Source organism: Lepidothrix coronata, unplaced genomic scaffold (genome assembly GCF_001604755.1).
Source record: "Lepidothrix coronata isolate B3197 unplaced genomic scaffold, Lepidothrix_coronata-1.0 Scaffold18, whole genome shotgun sequence".
NCBI classification, from domain to species: domain Eukaryota; kingdom Metazoa; phylum Chordata; class Aves; order Passeriformes; family Pipridae; genus Lepidothrix; species Lepidothrix coronata.
This window is the reverse complement of record NW_016690198.1, coordinates 1,284,312-1,297,618: the sequence shown is the minus strand read 5'-3', so window position 1 is coordinate 1,297,618 and position 13,307 is coordinate 1,284,312. Positions and strand designations below refer to the sequence as shown.

General features: G+C 38.8%; 1 long non-coding RNA gene across 1 annotated transcript; it reads right to left on the bottom strand.

Moving 5' to 3' along the window:
- Positions 1–8,317: 8,317 nt before the first annotated feature.
- Positions 8,318–8,884, bottom strand: LOC108493624. The gene is made up of 2 exons (XR_001873543.1): positions 8,826–8,884; positions 8,318–8,565 (listed from the first exon to the last, which is right to left on the bottom strand). It is a non-coding gene; the product is annotated as an uncharacterized LOC108493624 (long non-coding RNA).
- Positions 8,885–13,307: the final 4,423 nt, after the last annotated feature.

Here is a 13,307-nt window from a genome sequence, read left to right as displayed (position 1 = left end):
ACAAGTAGACCTCATTTTGCCATTTTTGTTATTGTAACACCTGTAGTACAACAACTTATCAAATTTTTCTGTGAGGCTGGCAAGAGGTCAAGCTTCAACAAAGTGCTAGGAACAAAAGTATGTGGAAATGGAAGTTTTCGATGGAAATATATAGACAGAGAGAAAATGAGACATCAAATGAACAAATGTAACTTTGCTGCTTAGCTTTATACTTCAAGATGTATGAGAACAAGGTACCCCCACTACAAAGAAAAAGCACCCTGCATGAGGCAGCAAGGAGATGCAAGCAGTCTCCCCTGCTCTCAGTATTGTGTGTCACTGTACACCCAGGTGTCTGACAGTTTCAGAGTGCAGGACACTCCCCGCCATGCAGCTTATCATGTACATGAATACTCACCACTTACTTGGGCAGGAGTTTGCTTGGCAGTTGAGTCAAGCAAGAATTGAGAAATTGTACATCTTTAGGCTTCACTCAGAAGCAACCTAGGGCAGCAGGCCTGTCTTGGTGACCACACGCATTTCCTAGATCAGGGCCTCTGTCTGTCTGTATTTAGTTTTAGGAGCTCCTTGAATGAACAGTAATGCTGTTAATGGGTTTTCTGTGAATCAGGTTTTGAGCTCCTGGCCGTCCAATGTAACCAAATCCCATACACTATTACCTTCAGCTTTATTACCACTATAACTGTTTGCTTGAGAGCAAAGCACTTCTACTCAACCTATTCTCATTCCAAAAGGAATTAAATATAGTTTTGTATATGTACTAGTACATCCTCAGTTCTTTAAATTCTACTACTCCTTGTAAACCACCTTCATGGTATCCGAACCAGACTTGAATCAAAAATTGATCTTATATTATTGGGTAGTCACTATGGCATGTAGGAAGTGATGATTCAACTTTTATTGCACTAGCTACAATGTCTAAACACTGAAATTTAAAGATCCAAACATTAAGAAACAAACCAAAACAAAGTCTGAAAAAGAAATGTTAAGGATTCCAGGATTTGGAAACAGAAGGATTTGTAGACTATCAGAAGTCATAAAATGGTGATTTTGGTCAAAAATCAGTCCGAAGCTGTAGTACATGAGCTTATTCAATCAGTGTCATAGTTCTTAACCTCACCACTCCCATCATCCCTGAGGTGATTAGGTTACATTCTTTTATTAAAAAAAAAAAAAACCAAACCAAACCAAACCAAAAAAAACCAACCAAAGAAAAAAAAAACAACAAACACAAACAATGGTCACTGAAACTTATTCAACTATACAGCAAGGAAAAAAAGCATTTTTTATTTATTACTTACCAAGGTTGTATCCAGACTTGACTCTTTTCAAGGAAGTCTGAAGAATGAAAAATCAGTTCATCTTACCTGCAGTAAACTATTCTGAGTGAATTCATAGTTACAGTGCTGTATCCCTTTCACACAAGATGGATAAAGTTTTTTAATATACAGTAATATCACCTGAACTGATGGAAAGAGGTCCCAGACTGAGGGGAAAAGGGCCGTTCTGCTGCTTTTCAGACAGTTTGGCAAGTGGGAAGCTGTTTTTTTTATCAAAACAGTCCAATGGGACAGGTAAAATATGATTTTCCAGCTGCTGAATTTGTGTATAAGCTTTATTGCCTGAAACCAGATGACATGGTCAGACAAAGCCTCTTCAGGTTTATCTGTGCCAGCTCTCAGAGCTCTGGAGCACCTCTCTCGTGAAGTCAGGCTGAGAGAGTTGGGACTATTCAGCCTGGAGAAGGGAAGGCTCCAGGGAGATCTTATTGCAACCTACCAGTGCCTAAAGGGGCCCTGTGACAAGAAAAGTGGAGACAGACATTTTACACAGGCATGTAGTGATAGGACAACCAGGAATGACTTCAAACCGAAAGAGGGCAGGTTTAAATTAGATGTTAGGAAGAAATTCTTTGCCATGAGGGTGGTAAAACACTGGAACAGGTTGTCCAGAGAAGTTGTGGGTGCCCCATCCCTGGAATTTTTCAAGACCGGATTGGATGGAGCTTTAAGCAATCTGGTCTAGTGGAAGATGTACCTGACTATGACAGGAAGGTTGGAATCAGGTGATCATTCAGCTTCCTTCCACATCAAACTATTCTGTGTTCCTGTGATTTGAAACATGGGGTTAAAATTCCCAAGGAAATTTTCATCCTTTGTCCTATGAGACCTCTGGCCACCAGATGGCTTTCCTCTTCTAAGGTGGCTGATATATCTAAGAGTGTGTCTTAGTTCAACATGACACAAAGGTTTGCTAAAGAGGGTGGGACAGGAAAAACCAAACTCCTCCCTCCAAGTTATTACAACTTCGAAATTAAGAGGCTTCAGGGAAAAAGGTGTGAAAAAGAAAATAACAACTCTTTAGAAAACATACATATATATATATATATATATATATATGACAAAAGAGAACAAGCAACAGTATCGCAACCAAAACTTTGACTGAAAACAACCGGGTATTGTGTGGAAGCTATTATGTCATTCTCATGTCACTGCAGAAAAGGAAATCTTATTTTCCTTCTGTAAACCAGATATGAACAGCTCATGGAGACCTGCACATACTGATTATGCTGAGGCTGAATTTCAAAATAAAAAGTCAGTCTCTGTTGATCATATACAGAGTAACATGGAGTCTGAAGAAGAAAGCAAGGAAAGATTTAACTGTAGTAAAGAGTTTTCATAGTGTTATCAAGTAGTGCAGAGGGTAATAATTGAAAAAAAACTCGAAAACAGATTGCACATTGAAGGGCAATAGAAATTCAGGCTTAGAATGGAAAACAGACTATATGCTGAATGGAGAAGAAACACTCTGGAAGATTCTCTGAAATGAAGTCTTTCAACTCCTTCATGTGCCTTAGATTGTTCTCATTTTTAAATCAGCTTTATCTGAGTGTATTTCACCACAAGTTAGTCTTTACAGTCATTAGCTGGGCATTATCCTCTCCTCCTACCCAGCTTGGCTTGCAACAATTTTATTACATTGTTTTTTGAATGTAAGAAAGCACTGTTCAAATATTTGACATTGTATACAGACTAATTTCTAGTCCTACCTCTTTCTCATGCTCCTGTTCATCAGTCATCAGAAATGTTATTGTTAGGGAAGAGTTTCAGATGTGTACTGTTATCTCTGTTCAAAGACTAGGAAAAAGAAAGCAGCAGAAAGATTTCCCAACTGTCTAATTTTTTTCAGTATAAAAGCCAGAAGGAAACTTCCCTTCCTAAAAGCACCAAGTAATCTTTAAGGAATCCATTAGAAAAAATTCCTTTTGCAATGCCGAGATGCAGGGGCTATGTCACCTGGGCTTGGTTAGGACTTGACCGTGTAATCCCCAACCATATTTATAACTTTGCTTTGCAAATAAGTCTGGCAAAATCTGCAAATGCAAGTATGAACTGTGCAATTAGCTCTATAGACTGTTGTGTTGTTATGTAAGAGTTGAAGCATGGCTCAATTTATCTACAGGTATGCTTACAAAATCAGTCATATTTGAAGGCATCTTTCTCTGCCTGGAATTCCTTTGCTGCTGCATCAGCCCCTTTTTAGCATCGTTCCACAGACACAATATGAAGTGTTTCTTCAAAATAGAAGACCCATGCTTTGAAACTATTATGAAAGCTATAGAGAATTGAGATGAAGAGAGTTTCTTTATATTTTCATTCCTCTACTTCTCTCACCTCCTACTTTTTCCCTAACATGGGAACACCACAAGTAGTCTCAGAAACATATTCACTGAGCAGCAAGCTGTCCAGTGCAGGCATTTTGCATGAACGTAGTAGCTGTACACAAACAACAATGATGCAACGTTGATCAAAATTAGTAGCTGAAAGTTTGTTTGCTTAGAACAAAAATCACCAGTTTATACAGCTTATGAAAAAAAGGATTATAAAACTATTTCTACTATAAATTTTTTACATCTATTACACAACTTCACATTTTTAAGGGAAAAACAAGTTCACTTTCTATAGATTTCTGGATTAGCTGCGTCAATTAAATGAATCTTTCCACTAATAAAATAAGCCCTGATCCTGTAAACAATTTTTCAATACTTGTGTTATGTACTTTTAATTCCAAATGATATACAATACTTGCAACATTCTTGTGGGAAGTCATAAAACTGTTATTAATACATGATTCTGATTCATGTTGTGCAAAGACATCTCCTGTTCTTTGGAATAATTTGATGCTCATAGCACCAACTTCTCATAGCTCCTCAACTATAGCAGCAACTTAAAAGCATCAAGATTCTCTTGAAGAAAATCTTCTGTTCCTTGTTTTTCCATCTTTTTTTTTTTTCATTTTCACTCTGTGATTTGGACAAATTCACTTGAATAAACAGACACTTTCTCAGTTTACACAGCTCCATACGTGTAATTATATTTAAAAGACAGATAAAATAAACATGAAGGGTGTTTTGAATTCTCAGGTATGAAGCAGATCTAAATTTTCATGTCTTTCACCCATTATTTGGGGTTTATTTTGGACACTAGGAATAACCCGGTCTCCCTTGTAAGGTGTGGTCTCTGACACAGTGCAACTGACCAAATGTTGCACTAATGATTCTGCTAGGTGGTCAGTTGGTCATTTTATGAAAAATAGGGTTTTGGCCACTACCAAAAGCACAGTAGTGTGCTGGAAGGACCAAATTGCTTGATCTGTCATTTCTATTCTAATTGTAGCATATTTCACACAGGTCAGTCTTTAAAAGCATTTAGCACATCACATTTAGCCTCAAAGTATACTTAAACAGTTCTCATATCTCATTAAAAAAGAAATCATTCCCAATTTCATTTTCCCTACAGAAAAAAAATCTATTGAATGCTATGTCTTGTTTTTTAGGACATAATTGTCCTCTTTAAAAGCTGGAACACTGTGCTACAACTCAGACTGGATGTATATTTATTGCGCATGTATAAACCACAATTTTATAGGAAAAGCTCATGTGGAAAAAAAATAACATAAATGAGCATATTCATTTTATAAAGTACAGTATTAAAAATATAAATCAAAATCAATGAGAGATAGCCTAATTTTATGGTTAAAGCAACTTAAAATATATCAGTATTTTGGGGAAGGAAGAATAGTTTTACATCCAGTTAAAGTGGTATTATTCATTAGAATCTAACATTCTAAATTCTGAGAAATAACAAATTGTGGAAATGGTATATAATTTCCTTTCTATAATAAGATATATTTCAATCTGTAATTAGTAATTCTACCATAGGTCACAAAGTGCATCTTCTTTGTTTGCAGATGTATACAATATTGAAATTCACAGAAGTGCTTCAGATGCAAAAACTTTAGTGATCCAAAGTTTGGGGCTGCAAGAGTTTGAAGTTTCTATGCCATAGCACACAAGCTATCCAATGGGTTAGAACTGTTCTTTCTTTAAAAATACTAACATAAGCTAAAATAACTTTAAAACCTGAATATGATTAGGGGTTCTTTGTGCTTAAAATCAGTCTACCAGTAACAAAGTGTTAAAATAGCATCTGTTAGGTTTAATGTTAAAAGCATTGCAATTGGAACATTTGGAACATCCTCCAAAACCCAAATGTATGACTGTACAGATTCCTTCCCTAACCCATAGACAGGATTAACCATTGACTGATTAAAAAATGGCCTTACAAATCCCAGGTATTCAGCATTATTCCTTGGAAGTCTTCAGCACATACTTGATCCCTTCTGTGTCACGGTATCTTGCTCCAGAGCATCCAGCCAGTCAGTTTGCATGGGACAACCAAGAGCCAACCCTTGCAGGCCAGTCTAGGATGTGCAAAGGTTTACACCACTGCTGATGATTAGGTAGGGGTAGACAGCAATATTTCTTTTATTGTTTTTTTTTATGAACATTTGTAAGGTTCCTTAGGTAAGACTAAGGAACCAAGAATTTTCCAGGGTCCATCATTCCAGGGTCCATCTGCTGCTTGTAGGATAGATAAAACCATAATTTCTCCACCTTTGCAATCTGGGAATTTTGGTAATACCCATAAATTCAGACTTCTGATAGGCTGTTGGAAGTAGTGTCATGGCAGTTGCTGCTTCCGCACAAGCAGACTGCCAGTAAAAAGTTGACACTTTATTCCCAGTTGATGATACCCTCAAATTTTTCACATCCTTATTGGCTGAGCATCAATTTAGCCTCCACTGGGAGCCAGCCAACTCCCCAGGCAAGGTAACCACCAAGAGATTTAGCAGATCTAGTTTTGTGGAAACATTTTATTCTGATTTAATATAAACTGATTTATACTTTCACTGTGATTCTGAAGTTCGTTGAGGTTTAGCATAAGAGCAGTAGGTACAGGGCACTGCTCATACAAAGATTTCTAGCAGTGTTTCTGCCTTGGCCAGAATCAGGTACAATCTTCTTTTTATACTTTCAGAGGAAACCTCTCCTGTTTTAGTCAGGACAGTCAAGTAAATTAATTTAAGATTTTTTAATATTTCTCAAACCAGGTTTAAATTGTCACCTACAAGCCACATGACATCAGTCATGTATTCAATGGTAAAGCAAGAGGCAACACTGCACAAGGCCAGTCAGAGCTATCTGAACCAGAGTTTGCTACCAGAAACTAGCAATGCAGAAGGGAAAGCCTTGGAAAAGCAATCAACTGACAGATAGCCACGAACTGAATCCAACATCTAGCCAACACCCGTATCACTTATAAAGGAGGGATCTCATTCTTAAGTCTAGTAAGATCATTATTCTCAATAAATAAATGACCATGAAAGCAAATCCTGGGTTAGAAACCTAAATAAAACTGAAGATAATAGAAAAGCTCCTTAAGTTGAAGGCAGTGTCTGGATGTAACAAGGGGACCATGCAGAATTGAAAGGAGAAATCTGGAAAAACTCAGAAGTGCAATTTGTTAAAGTGTTTTAATTCCCTTCCCATGACACAGCAGGGAGCCAAACATAATCTTCTTGCATTAGAGGATGGGATGACACCAACAGGGTTTGTTCCTGTGAATCAAATAACCACCCAAATTTCCATTTGATAATCATTTAAGATTATCCAAGTGTTAATCTTCAAGGAAAGGAATGAACAGTCATTTCTTAGGGGAAAAAAAATGGGAAAGTGGAATAAAAGTTTTTTATCAGGAGAAATACTGAGTATTCTTAAATCCTTCCTAAAAACATTCCTTTAGGCAATCTTCATCTTTACAGATAAAAATGAAAAAAGAAAAGGACAAAAAAAATCTGCATTCAGCATAACACATTTATAGAAGTAGGTAAGAAGCACAAGTTCTCTCATGCATAATTTTCTGCATAATATTAAAAGTGGTGTGATTACATTTATGGTAATTGATAAGGTCCTTAGCTAATAAAGATCAGGGGTCAGCAGTTTAAAAGCAACAGTGGAACTTACTTTCCCCACAAAACAAAACCAAAGCAAAACAACAAAGCAACAAACAAAACCATGAAGCAGGTATATTCTTGAATTATTGTGTTTTCTAGGACATGGATTTCTTTTTGTTTACTTCTGCGTTAAAGCATGATGCCATACCTTGTATTTTTTTTCCTTTATTTTCTTCCTAATTCCCATTATTTCTTTCACCTCACACCACATTTCTATAGAAGAGTTAAGTTTGCAGGTGGGAGATAATGATCTGTGAAGAATTGCAGGTAAAAGTATAGAAAACAGAAAGATTAAAAAATGATACACTTTAATACACTGACAGTTATCTCAATTTTAATGTAAGTTCTGTGATATTTGCCTTTTTTCCTTTCAAGCTTGGGCTGCCATAAATATTATAAGAATCACAGTGCACTTTTAACTAAAATTCCAGACATTTCTAGCCCTCATAACTGAAAAGAAACCACAATCAAAGCCAAAAAACCCCTCAAACTTCAGAAGAGCGAAAGAAGGACTAAAGGTTAAAAAGGGAATAAAAAAGATTATTTCCCTGCCAAACTTTTTTTAAACAAGAAAACTTGAATGTATTTTTATAATTCACAAAATATTTACAAAAAATGAAGAAACCCTTCAAACAGCTATTGCTATCCTCATACTGCCACTTAAAAAGGAATCCATTATTTAAAGTATTTTCTATTTTCTAAACAAATGATGATTAAGCCCAGTGAACACACTAAGGTAAAAATTAAGACACACTTCCCAATTGTATAGCTCTGACTGTTTAGACAGCATTAAGATTTGCACCATATAATGCCTGTGGCAAAATGTAATACTAGCATGCCCTTATTTCTCACTATACCCATTCACTTCCATGTTTCCAATATTGTCTCTGTGAAAACTGTGTCTAAATATCACACCTCTTTCTCAGATTTTTTTTGAAAAACATAAACTGAAGATGCATTGGATTTGGATAGAGATTTTTATTTCTTGCAGAGTACTGGTGGTACACCACTTAGAAGGCTAATTAGAGGTTTACATTGCGTTGTGTAATTGCCTTTATATTTGGGAGGTTTTTGCAATTTTTGTTCTCTTCCCATCATGTAAAAGTAGGAAAAGGTGAATAAAAGGCCTTGGAGTTCCTTAAGCATCTGAGCTTCTGCAGTGACATGCTTGCCTTTAGGGACGTCTTCCCACTGGGGAACTTGCAGGACCTGCATAAACTCAGAACAATAAAATTTATGCACACACACATATTAATGAATGACAGAGTAGCCACAGGAGGATCTACACTGATGTAATTCCACTAGTATTTTTTTTTCTAGGTGGACAAACTCTAGCAATGACCCATTGTTTACACTTCTTCATTAAAAGCTGTTGGCTCCTCAAGTAATTCCACTCTATGGATGATGGCATCTTTAGAGAACTCACATTAACCAAGAACTGAAATCTCTGCTTTCTTCCAGTTGCATACCTTTTAGAAGCTATACAGTTTTCTATCAGCAGATGGCCATGTCGTTTTACAGCTATTTTCCCCTTCTGATTCTTTGGATTAAACGTTAGAAAGACAAAAGATCATAGCCAGCCCAATGTGATTTCTTTATGTATTTCTGTCTTGTATTTCCATCACAAGGTCAGCTTTCTTTTAAAGATTAGTTAGGTAAGGTTTTTCTGCAGGCATTCAATAAATTTTAAGTGTTAACTGCAACATTTCTTAACGATAAAGTTATAGCTAAATAATAATAAGAAAAATCATGGTCAGGTATTAGTACAAGAGGACTGTTAGCTGCTTTCAGATTCTTGAGGTTTTTCAGAAATCCACATGAAAACAAAGAAAACCCAGGAATTTTCTTTGGTATTATTCTGCTTTGAACTGTAGTAGCAAAAAGACTTTTCAGGAAACTGTTCCTCACACAAGTAATATCTGGTTGGTAATATACTCAGCTGTGATACAGAAAGTTTTGATCTGATATCTGTGGTTCCTGCTGACAGTAGATCCTATCTCATGTCTAGAAAACTTCCTTAGGACAACACCATATCCAGGAAACATTTTAATTTATATATATATATATATATATATATACTTTCTTCTTAGAGTCACGAGCCATTGGTATGGGGCACGGTGTTTGCTGTAAATTCTCATCAGGCTGAACAAAGACACCAGACATATGTCAGGGAATGCTTGTGCTTTTATTGTATTGTTGCCATAATTCTGGCAGCCAGCTCACTATTCAGACCAAATGGTGTTGGCTAACAAACACTTAAATTCTTACAATACATTTTCTCAAAAGTGGTGGCTAACAAGACCTTAATTTTATACAGTACACTTGAATAAGTTCTCAATTCCCACAACACACTTCTCAAAGGTGCTGGCTACCAAACCACAACACATGACCAAAGGTGCTGGCTCACAATACCCACTTCTCAAAGATGTTGGTTAACAAGGCAAAACACACTTCCACAAGCTCCCCACTCCCACAACAAACTTCAATACAGACTATGGAGTAGAACATGATAGCCACACTTTGCCCAGACAAAGCAAGGGAGGAGAGCAATAAAGGTGAAAAAGAGAGAAAGAGAACAAAGATCACCAGTTCGTAGATATCGCATTCGTCCTGCCACCTGGTGGACCAGAGCTGGGCTAAACAATAAGAGTGTAAGAGAGAAAAAAGTCAGTGAGGGAGTTGGATCTGCTTTATTTTATAGTTAACCTGGTGCATGTCTCTTATGCAAACTAGATTTTTTGTGTTTATTCTCATATATAGAGAAACATATTTAGAGAATAGTTTCCCTCAGAAGGATAGATTGGATTATGGCACTTAGTGCCACGGTTTAGTTGATATGCTGGTGTTAGGTCATAGGTTGGACTCAGATGATCTCAGAGGTCTTAATAATTAATTCTGTAATTCTTTGATTCTCCATGTTATTACATTGTTCCAACAAGTCAATGTCCTTCCTGAGCTGGGGACCCCAGAGCTGTGTGCGGCACTCCAGGTGGGGTCTCACCAGAACAGAGAAGAGAGGCAGAATCCCTTCCCTCAACCTGCTGGCCAAACTGCTGTTGATGCAGCCCAGGATACGATTTGCTTTCTGGGTTTTCTGGCCAGCGCACATCTGCTGGCTCTTGTCCAGCCTCTCATCTCCCAGCACCTCCAAGTCCTTCTTGTCAGGGCTGCTCTTGATCTGTCTATCCCCCAGCCTTTATCTATACCAGATCACCTCAGGTTATATTTCCCAACTGGCTTCAATGGAGCGACATAAGCTTCACAAGCCATGGTGCACTGTACATTTTGTTTACAGGGTGATGTCTTCAGAAAATGTGGAAATCATGGGTTTGCCTTCATGTTAGCATATCTGGGCTTACAGCTGCCAAATGGTGACAGCTGAATACTCACAAGAGCTACCTTTTAAGAACACAGAAAAGCAAATAAAGGAGTATGCCAGTTTCAGCTGGGATAGAGTTAATTTCTTCCCAGTAGTTAGTACAGTGCTGTGTTTTGGATTCAGAATGGGAATAATGTTGATAACACATTGATGTTTTGGTTTTTGCTAAGTCATGTTTATCGTAAGTCTGCCAGTGAGGAAGTACACAAAAGAAAAACTGAGAATGAGCACAGCTGGGACAGGTGACCCAAACTGGCCAAGGGGATATTCCACACCACACAACGTTATGCTCATCATATAAACTGGGGGATTTGCATGGAAGCAGAGTTGATCTGGGTTCAGTGACAGGGTCTGGCATAAGTCAGTGAGTGGTGAGAAATTGTATTGTGCACCATTTGTTCAGTTTTTTATTTTCCCTTTTAATTATCATTAATATTATTATTTACTATTATTATTATATTTTACTTTGTTTTCAACTGTTCTTATCTCAACCTATAATTTTTACTTTTGATTCTCCTGCTCATTCTCCTGGAGTAGGGAGAGAGAGCAGGGGTTGAACGACCTTCTGCGTGATACCTAGTTGCCAGTTTGGCTTAAATCACAAGGAGGTTAACTCCCTGGGTAGATTTTTCTAAGCTTTGCTGAGTTACTACAAATTTCGACTTTTCTATTACAGATCTCTTTGGCAAGCTACCCCTATTTCCCACTCATCTGTGACAGTGCCCTTCTCTCCCTTTAGGCTTTAAGGAACTCCACCAGAGCAGAGAACTTTGCCGTGACCCTTTCACTCCTTACAGCATCTGCTGGAAATGAGCTAAAAGTTTCTTTGTAAAAGGAGAGGAGGGGGAAAAAAAGATAGTCAAATTACATCGAATAGATATTAGTGTGGTACTTTAAAAGACAGACAACTCTTAATATTATTAACAAATTAGAGAACTGAAATAAACCACACTTCTTATAAAATACAAATCTGTTATGGTTTAGCTACATTTATTCATACCATTATGTGGTTTTGGAGAAACACGGAGGACCCACCCCCCCTCCGCAGGGCGGGGGTGGGGATGGAGGAGGGGTCCCGCTGGGAAAATGCCGCGAGAATTAAGAGAATAAAGCTGCTGGCACAAGGGTAGCTCGCTCTCTCTTTGTCCTGGGGCTGTGGCTCGGAGTAGTTCAGCATCCGACCACTGCAGCCGCCCCATCGGGACCTGCTGCGCTGCCGCCGCCCGCCCGCCCGCTGCTCCGTGCTCCAGTTTCCCGGATCCTGCACCACTTCGGGGATGCGCTCGCCAGCTGCTGTGGCTTGCCTGCTGTAGCTGCTTCGCTGTCGCCAGCCGGGGAAGTCCCCTTTGTGTGCGCGGTGCGCTTTTCTGCCCACAGCGCCCCGGCGCCGCTGCGGCAGCGGCCGTACCCTGCCTGTGCCTGTGCCCGGGGCAGCCGCTCTGCGGGGCCGCCGCCATTGGCGCCGCTCGCGCGGCTGCGACTGCCCCGCCTGCGCCGCGACCACGTGACCGCGCGGGGGCTGCGTTGCCGTCCCGGCAGAGCGGAGCTCGCGGGGTGGTTTTGGTGACAGATTTTTTTAAATGTTATTGCTTAATTGCTGTTTTGTTCTGTTTTGTTCTCCGTTTTTAGCAAAGTTATTATGCAGTTTCCTACTCCACTCGAACACCTCATAATTTCAAAAATTTTCTTAATTTTTGGGGGGAGAGGACCTTCCATCGGAGGTCCCGCCTCCTGGGACACGCTGTGAATAAATCAAGACAAGGTTTGCAGAAACCCAAACCCCTCATTTATTATCTTTTTAGCCGCTTGTTGTCTGCATAACATCTTATAAGTTGTGAGGAGATGGTGAAATCTCATGCCCACTGAGCAACTACCATTTGTTTCAGGGAAAAAAACCCCAACCTGTCAATTCTCTTTGTATTTCCTATGGTTGTAAATTATGTTCTTGTCTGGGAATTTTGCATGTGAGGTTGATTCCTTATATGATGTTAGGCCAAGTTATGTTTGCACCTCTCCCTGAAGGTCTCCTCATGTTATGCTTCTATGGGAAATGCCACATCTATTAGTGGTGACAGATGAAGGGTATTTCTGTTAGTCAGGTAGCAACACCAAGACCTTATGATACCCCCAACCCATGGGTGCCTGACTGAGCTTAGGCTGTAGCTGTTTCATGCCATTATGGCCCACAGTGGAGGAACAGCAATGAGGGAAACTACCACTCATCAAACTGCTCTGTTTGTTATTGGCCCTTTGGTGATTGCTTAAAGGCAGGCTAACAGGAGCTCACCCTTCCTTCCTTGCTTCCTTCTTTGTTTCCTTGCTTTCTTCCTTGTTTCCTTGCTTCCTTCCTTCCTGTATTCACATTGGAAAATTTCCTCTGGCCATATTTATTTGACATATTTCATATATTCAACAGCATTTACAAGCCACACGTATTTTAGGTAAAATGATTTTTAATTATCGTCAAGTTCTCCAAAGAAGGCAACTACATGTGCATTTACTTAATCTTTCTATTTCTCAGTTGCAGTTTGTCCTTCATTCACTGCTCACCTACTGTCTCAGATGGTGCCTT